Source organism: Geotrypetes seraphini, chromosome 1 (genome assembly GCF_902459505.1).
Source record: "Geotrypetes seraphini chromosome 1, aGeoSer1.1, whole genome shotgun sequence".
In the NCBI taxonomy this organism is placed as follows: domain Eukaryota; kingdom Metazoa; phylum Chordata; class Amphibia; order Gymnophiona; family Dermophiidae; genus Geotrypetes; species Geotrypetes seraphini.
Genome location: NC_047084.1, coordinates 520,731,177 through 520,743,821, shown reverse-complemented (window position 1 = coordinate 520,743,821; position 12,645 = coordinate 520,731,177).

Here is a 12,645-nt window from a genome sequence, read left to right as displayed (position 1 = left end):
GCAATGCAATGGATAATATTAGAAGTCAGATTAACAAGATCAGGGACAACCTCAAGTATAAGAACATAAGAACATAAGAAATGCCTCTGCTGGGTCAGACCCGAGGTCCATCGTGCCCAGCAGTCCGCTCACGCGGCAGCCCAACAGGTCCAGGACCTGTGCAGTAATCTTCTATCTATACCCCTCTATTCCCATTTCCAGTAGAAATTTGTCCAATCCTTTCTTGAACCCCAGTACCGTACTCTGCCCTATAACGTCCTCTGGAAGCGCATTCCAGGTGTCCACCACACGTTGGGTAAAGAAGAACTTCCTAGCATTTGTTTTGAATCTGTCCCCTTTCAACTTTTCCGAATGCCCTCTTGTTCTCTTATTTTTCGAAAGTTCGAAGAATCTGTCCCTCTCTACTCTCTCTATGCCCTTCATGATCTTGTAAGTCTCTATCATATCCCCTCTAAGTCTCCTCTTCTCCAGGGAAAAGAGACCCAGCTTCTCCAATCTCTCAGAATATGACAGGTTTTCCATACCTATTATCAGACGTGTTGCTCTCCTTTGAACCCTCTCGACTAATGCCATATCCTTCTTAAGATACGGCGACCAATATTGGACGCAGTACTCCAAATGCGGGCGCACCATCGCCCGATACAACGGCAGGATAACTTCTTTCGTTCTGGCTGTAATACCCTTTTTGATTATACCAAGCATTCTATTCGCTCTCTTAGCAGCCGCTGCACACTGTACCGACGGCTTCATTGTCATGTCCACCATTACCCCCAAGTCCCTTTCCTGGGTACTCTTATTCAATAACATCCCTCCCATTGTATAGTTGTACCTCGAGTTTCTGCTCCCCACATGTAATACTTTACATTTTTCAATGTTGAACTTCATCTGCCATTTCGCCGCCCATTCTTCTAATTTGTTCAAGTCCCTTTGCAACTTTTCGCAGTCCTCTGTAATATAAATATAAAAAGTAATATAAAAATGTCATCAGCGTACGTTAATAAAGTTTCCTGAATATTCAAGTCATAGTATTTCAAAGTACTCATATAGATGTTAAATAAGATTGTTTATTTATGTTCAGTTCTAATCCCATGTTACGACTTTCAGCTTTGACTTTTCTCAGTAGATACAGCATATCTTCTTTTCTGCTGGTGATGACCGTTGTATCATCTGCATAGCGCAGGTTGTTTATATTTTGTCCACCAACTTTGAAAGCGACACTCATCTTCTAAATTTGCTTTTCTGAAGATGGTTTCACCATACAGGTTGAACAAGTAAGGTGACAAGATGCATCCTTGCCTGACGCCATGTTTTATTGGAAACCAATCAGTGTTGGCATATTCAGTTCTCACTGCAGCTTCTTGATTTTCATATAGACTCTCTATCAGCCGAGTTATGTGTTTGGGTATTCCCATTTGCACTAGAGCTCTAGAGTTTATTGTGATCCACACAATCAAAAGCTTTGCTGTAGTCGATGAAGAAAAGGTATAGGGTTTTTTGGTATTCTTTGCTCTTCTCCAATATCCATCTAACATTGGCAATAATGTCTTTTAACTTTGGGTAGTTCTTGATCAATTGGATGTTCAATATTGATCAATATTGGATGTTCCAATATACTCATAAAAATATCACTACTCATTCAGTATCTTCTTAAATTTCTGAATATCCGAAAGTAATCTCAATGGTCTTGTCAAATTATTCCATAATGATGCCCCTGCTATTGAAATTGCAGGTTTATATATTATTTATTTTAAAAATTTCTAGTCTGCCTATCAATTAGGCAGATTACAAAACATACTTTAAAAAATGTACAAATTTGAACATCTACATACAATTGAATCATGTAAAATATCAGTACCCCAAATCAATTTTGGTCATTTTGAGAGAACTACCAATATTTTCTTATTTGTAAAAAGCTCTAACAAATAGATGGGTTTTTAACAATTTTTTGAAGGATCCAAATTCAGAACACAACCTCAATGAGCCCTTCATTGCATTCCAAAGCTTCGGCCCAGCCACCAAGATCGCTGCTCTCGTATTTTCAAAATATGCTGAATATCTGGCCCATTGTACCCAAAAGAAGTTTCAAAGAGAAACCCATGAGTGTACTTTTGCTTTGTAAATCAGTAGAAATCCCACAGTCAAAATATACCCATGGACTCAAAACTACCCCACAATTCATAACCATAAGAAGCTGCCATTATTCAAGTAAACTATATAATTGACCTTTGCTTATTTGCAGCCTGTATCATTATAAAATATTAGCACAAATCTGAAAAATAATAGGGTAAAATGCATCCAGGGCAGCAGGCATCAATGTATGCATGTATGACACAAGAGGTCATGCATATTGTTTAAAATGCGTGTGCATATCACACATCTGCCTACATTCCAGCCAAACTCCAATCCAGAACACACCTACACCAAATATACAAGGGTCCTTCAAAAAGTTTCTGCACTTTCATATTTTCGTGGGAAATGGTTGGGGTGAGAGAAGTGGTAAGAGGGTGTGTCGTAACATGTCATGTGACTAGACAATCGCAAAACAGGGTGATTATGTGGAAAAATGATATAATTTGCTTTTGAGATATTTAATAATTTTAAAAAAAATAAATGAGCACAAACCTTTTGCAGACCCCTCGTACATACTGTACAAGTCTGTACAATCTTGCCATTCTACATACTTTTTTTTATTTTACAAGTAGGATAATTTTATCTATGCAAATATTAGCATGTATATGAAAATTACCTTATAAAATTACCCCCAGTTCACCTGAATTTCTTGAATAGGTAAAAATAAAGAATTCAAAATTCACGGGACCCTAAGCAGCTGTAAGTCTTGTTGTGTTCTTACCGGTGCTTACAAATGGCACTAGCGGGCCATGCACAGGAGTAGAGCATGACATGGTAATTGTTATTGCAGTAATTCTGTGGTTACATTGGTAATTACTGCAGTAATGGGGAGAAGCTAAACCACCTTGCTTGATATTATTGCAGTAACAGTAAACTGTTCTGTGTTAGTGCCACAAGAACAGAAACTACTCCTTGAGTCTGCCACATAAAGTCTCAACAGCCCTCTTGAAAATCTTCAGAATGGTGGTGGCAGCTATAGCGGCAGCAAGGGCAGGAAAGAGTTGGGGTCTTTCCTGCCCCTGAAGAGGCCACTAGACCACTAGGGATTTAAAGGTAGGGCATGGGGGGGTCATACTGTGGGGTGGATAGAGAGGAAGGGAGGGAGGGATGGATGTCAGAGCAGGGAGGGAGGAATGGATGGATGCCAGAGCAGGGAGGGAAGGAAAGAACGAAGGATGCCAGAGCAGGGAGGGAGGGATGTATGGATGCCAGAGCAGGGAGGGATGTATGGATGCCAGAACAGGGAGGGATAGAGGCAGGAAGGACATAGGTTTAGACCTGTTGGTGACTGACATTCTTTAAATGGGAACTAGGAGAAGTTCTCATTCATCAAGTTTTGGCACATTGTTTAAATTGGGGGAACACATCATAGATGATATCATACGCTGGTTCATAGTGAGGCCGGTCTGCACCGCCTCACTATGAACCATCCATCTTTGCCGCTGGTTGTGAGCACGAAGTACAAGTGCCGACAGTGAGTGTTCAAGGACTGTAATTTTCTGTCATAGTTTGATGTTGCTAGTCCTTTTGGGATCCTTTATTAACTAAATGCTAAGGCGCCCATAGAATATAATGGATGCCTTAGAATTTAGCGCACCTTAATAAAAGGACCCCTTTGTCTTTTTTTCAAGGTGTATCTGGATCCCTTGCCCTGACACAGCTCGTAGCAAAACATCAACTAACCTTCATTGGTGGTGGACCAGAGAAGTAGCAAATATCCAGCAACAGACACAGTGAGATCAAGAAATTAAGAAATCAAGAACTTAAGCAAGATAAGTCCCAGTTTCTATGCATATTCATTTGTTGCCACAGTTAAGAGATGCACATAATAATGAAAGTTTTGAAATACTTCAGCTTAATAATAATAATAATAACTTTATTCTTATATACCGCCAACAATCTTGCGACTTCTAGGCGGTTTACAATGAAGAGAAACTGTACAGACAGCGAATTACAGAGTATAGCATTGAACATCTAGTGATAGTAACAGGAGAGTTACAGGGTCTGTGTATTACACGGTTTCACAATGAGTATCATTATACAGTCGACGATATTCAGAGCATAAGTAGGAGAAGAGAAAGGAGATTGCGCTTTGAGTTACAAGACTGCGAAGGTGAAAAAGATAACATAAGATGTTGATGAGAAGTAAGTTGTTAACTTATGAGAGTATGCATGGATGTTGCTCGAGTAAGGAGGTTTTTTGAAGCTGATGAAGTGGTTTCCCTTTCCAGTATAGTTGGCAAAGTGACTCACTGGCGGCATACGGGGATCTGAGGCTTTTTTCCTCATTTAACAATAATCAATAACAATTTCAATATGACTTGTAAGATTTTCAATACAATTGAGTGCATTAGAATTGACACCATTGAAGTGGGTGGTTCTTCTACAGCACGTAAATGGTTTAAAGATTTCATTAAGAAGAATCAGTATGAGAGGTATAGAGTAGGGGTTTGGAGAATCCCCAGCCCAAGAGCCCTGATTGTTTTGTTGTTGTTGTTTACTTTTGTTTGATGCAGTTTGATTGGTTGAGCAGGCTGTCTACTCAACAAATCAAACTGCTTCAAGCAAAAAGTAAACAAATAAAAAAGCAGGGCTGTAGAGCTGGGGATTCACTGAATCCCCTGAAAGCCCTCACCGCACTGTTGGGAATAATACTCCAAACATAAGAAAAAAAAGAAAATGCTGTTGTGTTTTGGTTATTAAAGCTAAAATAAGCTGAAGGTACATGTTAATACTCTGGGGTTATAGCCTCAATAGCCTGAAGGCATCACAGCATCTCTTGCTTGGTACTTAGTGCATGAATATTTTATTATCTATATGCTTTTTCTATTATCAGACTGTACATCAGCAAGAAAGTATGAGCACAAAATTCAATCCTGCTTAGTCCTCTGGGAGTTACTTCTAGCTTATTAGACCATATTGCACTCATTCAGGTACTTTCTTGCAGTCCTGCAAGCAGCATTTCAAGAAATGAACAAACATAATATTCCTGACTATTCATCAGCAGAACTGTATACTGTATATTGGTCCCCTTCCAAGTGAATTCAGAGCTGCCAAGTTTCCCAGTACTAAGAGTGAGATACCAGGCCAGTCATGGCATTCTAAAACCCCATCATGGTGCATTATGGGATCTGTAGCATGACTTTCAATGGGTAGAATCAGGGACTACAAATTTCACAATGCTTTGGGGGTGTAAAGCCAAAACCAGACTGAGCACCAGAGTGGAGGAGCAGTTTACTGGTTAGTGCAATGAACTGAGATCCTGGGGTACTGGGTAGGGTTACCATATGGTTCCAGAAAAAAAGAAGATGGATAGAGACATCTGGGTTTTTCTTCTGCTGCTTTCAATGTCTCAATCCATCCTTTTTTTTTTCTGGAGCCATTTGGTAACCCTAGAACTGTGTCCAATTTCCACTGCAACTCCTTGTGACCCTGGGCAAGCCATCTTCTATCTTTATTTTAATTAATCTATTAATCTCCAGGTACTTTAGTTAGATTGTGAGCCTTCGGGACAGAAAGGGAATTTTTTTAAGTACCTTTATTATTTTCATATTTTTAATTTTAATGTATATTTTCTGTAAACCGCTTAGAACTTAACGGATGTAGCGGTATATAAGAAATAAATTACATTACATTACATTACATTACATCTAATCCTCTGTTGCCCCAGGTACAAAAAAAACCACCTTAGACTGCAAGCCTACTAGGGACCTACTGAAAAAAGTACTGTACTTGCATATAATCTCTAGTCTACAGCATTGTTTACATCTAGTAGCACTATAGAAATGATAAGAAGTAGTAGACCAAAAAGTCTTTCTTCTAGCACCTGGCAAATTGGCATTTCTGGGTGAATTCTGCCTCATCACCCCCAGATTTGTTTGCAGTATCATGTCAGGAAGTTGCCGACTGGAGCCAGATTCATCAGAGGGGATTGATCCCAATCCTGGGTTTGTCCTATTGCATGTAGAGACTTGTAGTCTTCCTTTTCTTAGGAAATTCAGTGGGAAAATCAAACTACAAGTCCCAGTATGCAATAGGACAAACCCAGGATTGGGATCAATCCCCTCTGATGAATCTGGATCAAGTTGGCAGCCCTACTACAGAATGATATTAAATGGAAATTGCTTACTGGAAACTAAAGAACCATTTTATCTTTTACAAAGTTTGATCCTTGCTGCTCTTCCCAAGTGTTTATAATGAAAGAACAATGCCCAAGAGAGAGTACTTTTTACATAGCTTTTAACAGGAAGACAGGAAGTGAGTGAGATAACCTAAAAATAGCCTAAGGATATTTGATCTATTGTTGAGATATTTGCAAAGGCTGGAGAATGCAGAAACAGGAAATATGTCAAGGAGAACAGACAAGTATGCCAGCATGTTACTCCTTCATGATTCACGGCAAGTCCCTGTATGATGCAGGACTCTGAGGAAGGGAGGAGCGGGCAAAGCAGACCTTCAGCTTTCTTGCAGCTGTGCATCTTGATTGTAAGCAATGAATTGCATTTGTTTGTGGGAGGATATGGTAAGGCCTCTCATTCAGCACCAGCCACCTCTGCTTTGTTGGACTTTATTGAAAAGAGAATGAAAACTTAAAAAGAACCATTAGAATAATTCTAGCAATTTGCTCTTCAACTGTACTTTTACCAAACATGCCAAGAAAACATAAATGGCCTGATATTCAGTCTGCAGCAGTAAGTGGATAGTAAGCCACTTCCAGCCATTGGCTGGGGTCTGTGCAGCTCCTGGCATTAAATACCCAGATATGTCGCCACCCAGAAGTTAACTAGGCACCAGCTGATATTCAGACTGCTGCCCAGTTGACTCAGTGTATAAAGTTAGAATGTGAAGTTATGTAGCCAGTTATTGGACTGAAAATTGCCGCTAGCCAGCAAAGTTGACACTCCACACTAACTCCACCCTGGCCTGCCCCTAACTCTCCAGTTAGCAACATTCAGTTAAATGCCACTGAATATTACTCGTATAATTCACAGTGAGTCTGATGACAGGGAAGGCTACAGGAGACCCTTGATAAAGCACGCGTGTGCGAAACATGTTGGGTCATCTCTCCCGAGTCATGTCAGCCTTAAAGATAAGTGGCTAAAAGCTTTAAATGTTGATAATGTAGTTTTATGGATATAAAGATAAAATAAATTTCAAATATTAATAAAACAAAGTAGTAAATATAATAGTGGAAAGCCGGTAATGAATACCACATAAATCTTGAACATTTAACACTATTTTTATTTGGGATCTGAATATTGGGACTGTTTATGGACATTCCGAATTAAGGATTTATACTAAACTTTACATCATTATTAAGGAACTGAATATTGCCTGCCAGCTCACTCAGGGCTCCTTTTGCAAAGCTACACTACTGATTAGCAGCGCACTCAAAGTGAAGCCCATTTTACTCCTATAGGTTTCTTTGCATTCAGCACATTGTAAAAGGAACCCTCAGTGGGGTTAAACTAAGTAGGAAGCTTTCCTGCCCGGTTAAAATCTTGTGAATATCAATCCCACTTATGGCTTATGGACTTTTGTTTTAGGAATATATCTAAACCTTTTTTGAACCTTGCTAAGCCTTTTTTCACCACATTCTATGGCAATGAATTCCAGAGTTTAATTACACATTGAGTGAAGAAATATTTTCTCTGGTTTGTTTTAAACCTATTACTTAGTAGCTTCATCACATATTCCCTAGTCCTAATATTTTTGGAAGGATTAAACAAGCAAGAAGAGGAGTGCAGAAAGGACTACAGGGTGAAACTGAAAGAAGCCAAGAGAGAGATACGTCTGTCAAAAGCATACGCAGAAGAACAAATGGCTAAAAATGTAAAAAAAGGAGACAAAAATTTTTTCAGATATATTAGTGAAAGGGGGAAAGATGAAAAATGGAATTGCTAAACTAAAAGATGCTGGGAACCGATATGTGGAGAGTGATGAGGAAAAAGCAAATGTGCTAAACAAATACTTCTGTTCTGTGTTCACAGAAGAAAATCCTGGAGAAGGACCGAGATTGTCTGGCAAAGTTACACGAGAAAATGGAATAGATTCTGCGCCGTTCACGCAGGAGAGTGTTTATGAACAACTTGAAAAACTGAAGGTGGACAAAGCGATAGGACCAGACGGGATCCATCCCAGGATACTAAGGGAGTTCAGAGAGGTTCTGGCGAGTCCTATTAAAGATTCAACAAATCTCTGGAGACGGGAGTAGTTCCTGGGGATTGGAGGAGAGCGGATGTGGTCCCTATTCACAAAAGTGGTCACAGGGATGAAGCAGGAAACTACAGGCCAGTAAGCCTCACTTCGGTTGTTGGAAAAATAATGGAAGTGTTGCTGAAAGAAAAGATAGTGTACTTCCTTGAATCTAATGCGCTACAGGATCCGAGGCAATATGGCTTTACAAAAGGTAAATCGTGCCAAACGAGCCTGATTGAATTTTTTGATTGGGTGACCAGAGAGCTTGATCGAGGACATATGCTAGATGTAATTTACTTAGATTTCAGCAAAGCCTTTGATACCGTTCCTCATAGAAGGCTATTGAACAAACTTGAAGGGCTAAAGTTAGGTCCCAAAGTGGTGAACTGGGTTAGAAACTGGCTGTCGGACAGACGCCAGAGGGTGGTGGTTAATGGAAGTCACTTGGAGGAAGGAAAGGTGAGTAGTGGAGTCCCTCAGGGTTCGGTGCTGGGGTCAATCCTGTGATTGACATTGCTGAAGGGTTAGAAGGAAAAGTGTGCCTTTTTGCAGATGATACCAAGATTTGTAACAGAGTAGACACCGAAGAGGGAGTGGAAAATATGAAAATGTTAGAGGAATGGTCTAATGCCTGGCAACTAAAATTCAATGCAAAGAAATGCAGAGTAATGCATTTGGGGATTAATAATCAGAAGGAACCGTATATGCTGGGAGATGAGAAGCTGATATGCATGGACGGGGAGAGGCACCTTGGGGTGATAGTGTCAGAAGATCTAAAGGCGAAAAAACAGTGTGACAAGGCAGTGGCTGCTGCCAGAAGGATGCTGGGCTGTATAAAGAGAGGCATAGCTAGTAGAAGGAAGAAGGTGTTGATGCCCCATTGGTAAGGCCCCACTTGGAGTATTGTGTTCAGTTTTGGAGACCGCATCTGGCGAAGGACGTAAGAAGACTTGAAGCGGTCCAGAGGAGGGCGACGAAAATGAGGAGAGACTGGAAGCCCTGAATATGTATACCCTAGGGGAAAGGAGGGTGTAGAAAGATGTTTGGTCCACTAATCAGTTACATAAACAAATATGTGCCTGTTAGTATTCTAGGGAAGACCATAATATCTCATCCAGGTTCAGCTTTCTTTGCCTACTTACACGACACCAGACCCAGGCTAATTAGAAATACTTTTATTATGAAAATAGAAAAATATAATTCAAAAGCCAGCAGCAATAACTAAATATTGTTCACAAAATATCCGATTACATATATGAAACTCAGTACACAATTATTACAACACACTTGCTAGATAAATAAGTAAACTAATTCTTATACTCTAAATAATTCCTTATAATAATAATTCCTGATTAGCAGCAACTATTACAAGTTATCACCAAGAGTAGCTTCACTTCTCCTTATCCCGAACCACAATAGGATTCATTTAACTAACTCAGCTGATAAGATAATAGAATTCCATATTCTCACCATCCAATTAGGCCTTGGCACAATATCAGGTGAAAGGGAAGACGTCCTCTACTCAGCTCTGAAGATAAGAATTATTTTGGTACCGGAACAAGAGTTCGTCAGCCACTGGAGAAGCTGCAACTTATGTTGACAGCAAAGTTCCTTAAGTGATATGAAAACCAGGTCTGGATAAAAGTCCTGTTCCTTCACTCCCTGGACGAGAGCTAATCACAAGAGGTAACTTTTCAGGTCTTAATCATTATAAAAGAAGTGCATGGAGAACACCTATGATAAGATGCGAGTTCACCCACACAGACTAAATTATAATTAGCACATTTTCACTTGGATCTCGTCAGATGACCTCCCCGGACCAATCCAGAAACATAACTTAGATGAATAGCCTTTCTGTATAGAGTCCCGTACAATCTGTGACAGAGGCGCCTTTGTTAGATAAGACTAACACAGGAGCAATAGCTCCCCCAAGATTCACATAGGCATAGCATTTAGGCATAGCTGGATAGAATACAGTTCTGGTACATACCCAGAATGCATCAGGCAGAAACAGCAAAGATGTATTCTTCTTTCTATTTTTGCTAGGTTCAGGCTGGAATGATTTCTTGCAAATAATGGTTCAGGCTTGATGATGTCAGAGAGGCCTAACCTTCAGGTGTGAATAAGGAAACAGCCCTACAAGGGACAGGGGAGATATGATTCAGACATTCAAATACTTGAAGGGTATTAACGTAGAACAAAATCTTTTCTACTAATGGTTATGAAGTCTGAGCACTTTACTAGTTAATGATAAAACTATATTTAAATGAAGAGCTGTGATATATTGGTTATACTGTTGTAAAGTTCATCGCAGCCGTTTATTTAATATCTCCCTCTGTTTATGAAACTCTATTCACTCATGAAATATCTTGTACTATATTATAACAACTGGTCCACATGACATTCTCCTGCTTTTCTCTGAAAGTTAAAGGTTTTAATAATCCTGTCAAAGGATGTAAAATATTGAAATATACAGAGCAATACTGACCAGATATAATTTTTTTAATCAAGAATCCCATCTGTCAGCTAGTGAGTCTGCTAAAATACATCCACATTGGGCCTATCCACCCCTTTCTCATACTACTGACACAATTGGCAGATGGATTAAAGTGGACTTGACCATTGCATATTCTAATCTTACAGTAATAAACATATATGCCCCTAATGTTGATGATCCGTCCTTCTTCCACTCCATAACAGATATGATTTCAACAGTTGGAGATACCCCATGCATACTTGGTAGAGATTTCAATCAAATACTAGATAAGGAATTGGATAGGCAATCACAATCACCATATAGATAGTCTAAAACTTGGTCTAGTATACAAGATCTTATTTCTCACATGAAATTATTGGACATATGGAGCTTGCTGCATTCCCAAGATAAAGAGTATACCTTCTACTCACCACCACATTCTACATACTCTAGAATTGATTACTTTTTGCTTAGTTTTTCCCTAACTACAATGGTAGACTCGGCGGATATACATCCTATCTCAGTTTCAGATCACACTTCCATTATCATCACCTTTAAGGGTCTTACTAAACCAATGCCTAAAGGTCTATGGAGATTTAATTCAACTTTACTCTCTGATCCAAAATTTGTGGACAGCACTAAGACTCACATCACTGAATTTTTTGAACGAAATAAAGTATCTGATACCTCTTGGCAAAATACATGGGATGCTTTTAAAGCATTTATACGAGGTACCATCATAGCCTACGTTGCTAAGGCCAATAAAATGAACAGAGCTTCCATACAACAATTGGAGCAAAGAATACAAGTGACCTGGAAAGGCTGCATTCGCTGGACACAACTAATCAAGATACATGCACAGCTCTTCAGAAATCAAAATATGAATATAATATGGCACTCAGCACGAAAGCAGCTAATGAACTCTTTCTAAAATCAGCAACATACTACTCTAGCATGAACAAATGTGGGCACCTTCTGGCGAATTATCTGAAACTTCGCTCAGAAAAAACGTTGATCCCAACTATCAAGACCTCATCAGATATGATAGTAACATCTCCTGCTGAAATTTGTGCTCAATTCCATACATTTTATATGGATTTATATTCTACCGAAAGACCAGCTCAGGAAATTTTTGACCCATTTCTTCAACAATTACCACACCCTATGTTACCACAGGCAGAAATGGACTCTCTAGATGTACCAATTACGTCGTCTCAAATTGAATTGGCCTTGTTAGATATGTCAAAACATAAATCTCCAGGACCAGATGGATTGACTGTGGAATTTTATACTGCATTTTTGGACAACCTTCTTCCCTTTTTGACAGGATATTTTTCTCATCTTGCTGACTCTGGAACAGCTGGAGGAACATTTACCGAAACTCTAACCATAGTATTATTGAAACCAGACAAAGATCCCCTGCTGGTACAAAACTATAGACCACTTTCATTAATTAATGTCGATGCCAAAATCTACGCCAAACTATTGGCAAACCGTCTGAATAACGCCCTATCTACAATCATACACAGGGACCAAAATGGATTTATGAAAGGTAGAATCTCCAGTGATAATACTAGACTCTTTGCCCATGTGATTAACCAAGCTTCGCAATTGACGGATCCTCTGGTGGCTATTGCGGAGAAGGCATTTGACCGTGTGGAGTGGTCCTTTCTTTTTAAAATGATGGAATGGTTTGGTTTCCCAGCAGGCTTTATTAAAATGGTTAGAGTCCTCTACTCAAATCCTTCTACTAAGCTTCACATCAATGATATGTTCTCAGCCTCCTTCAATCCGTCAAGAAGGACAAGACAAGGATGTCCGTTATCTCCTCTATTATTTAA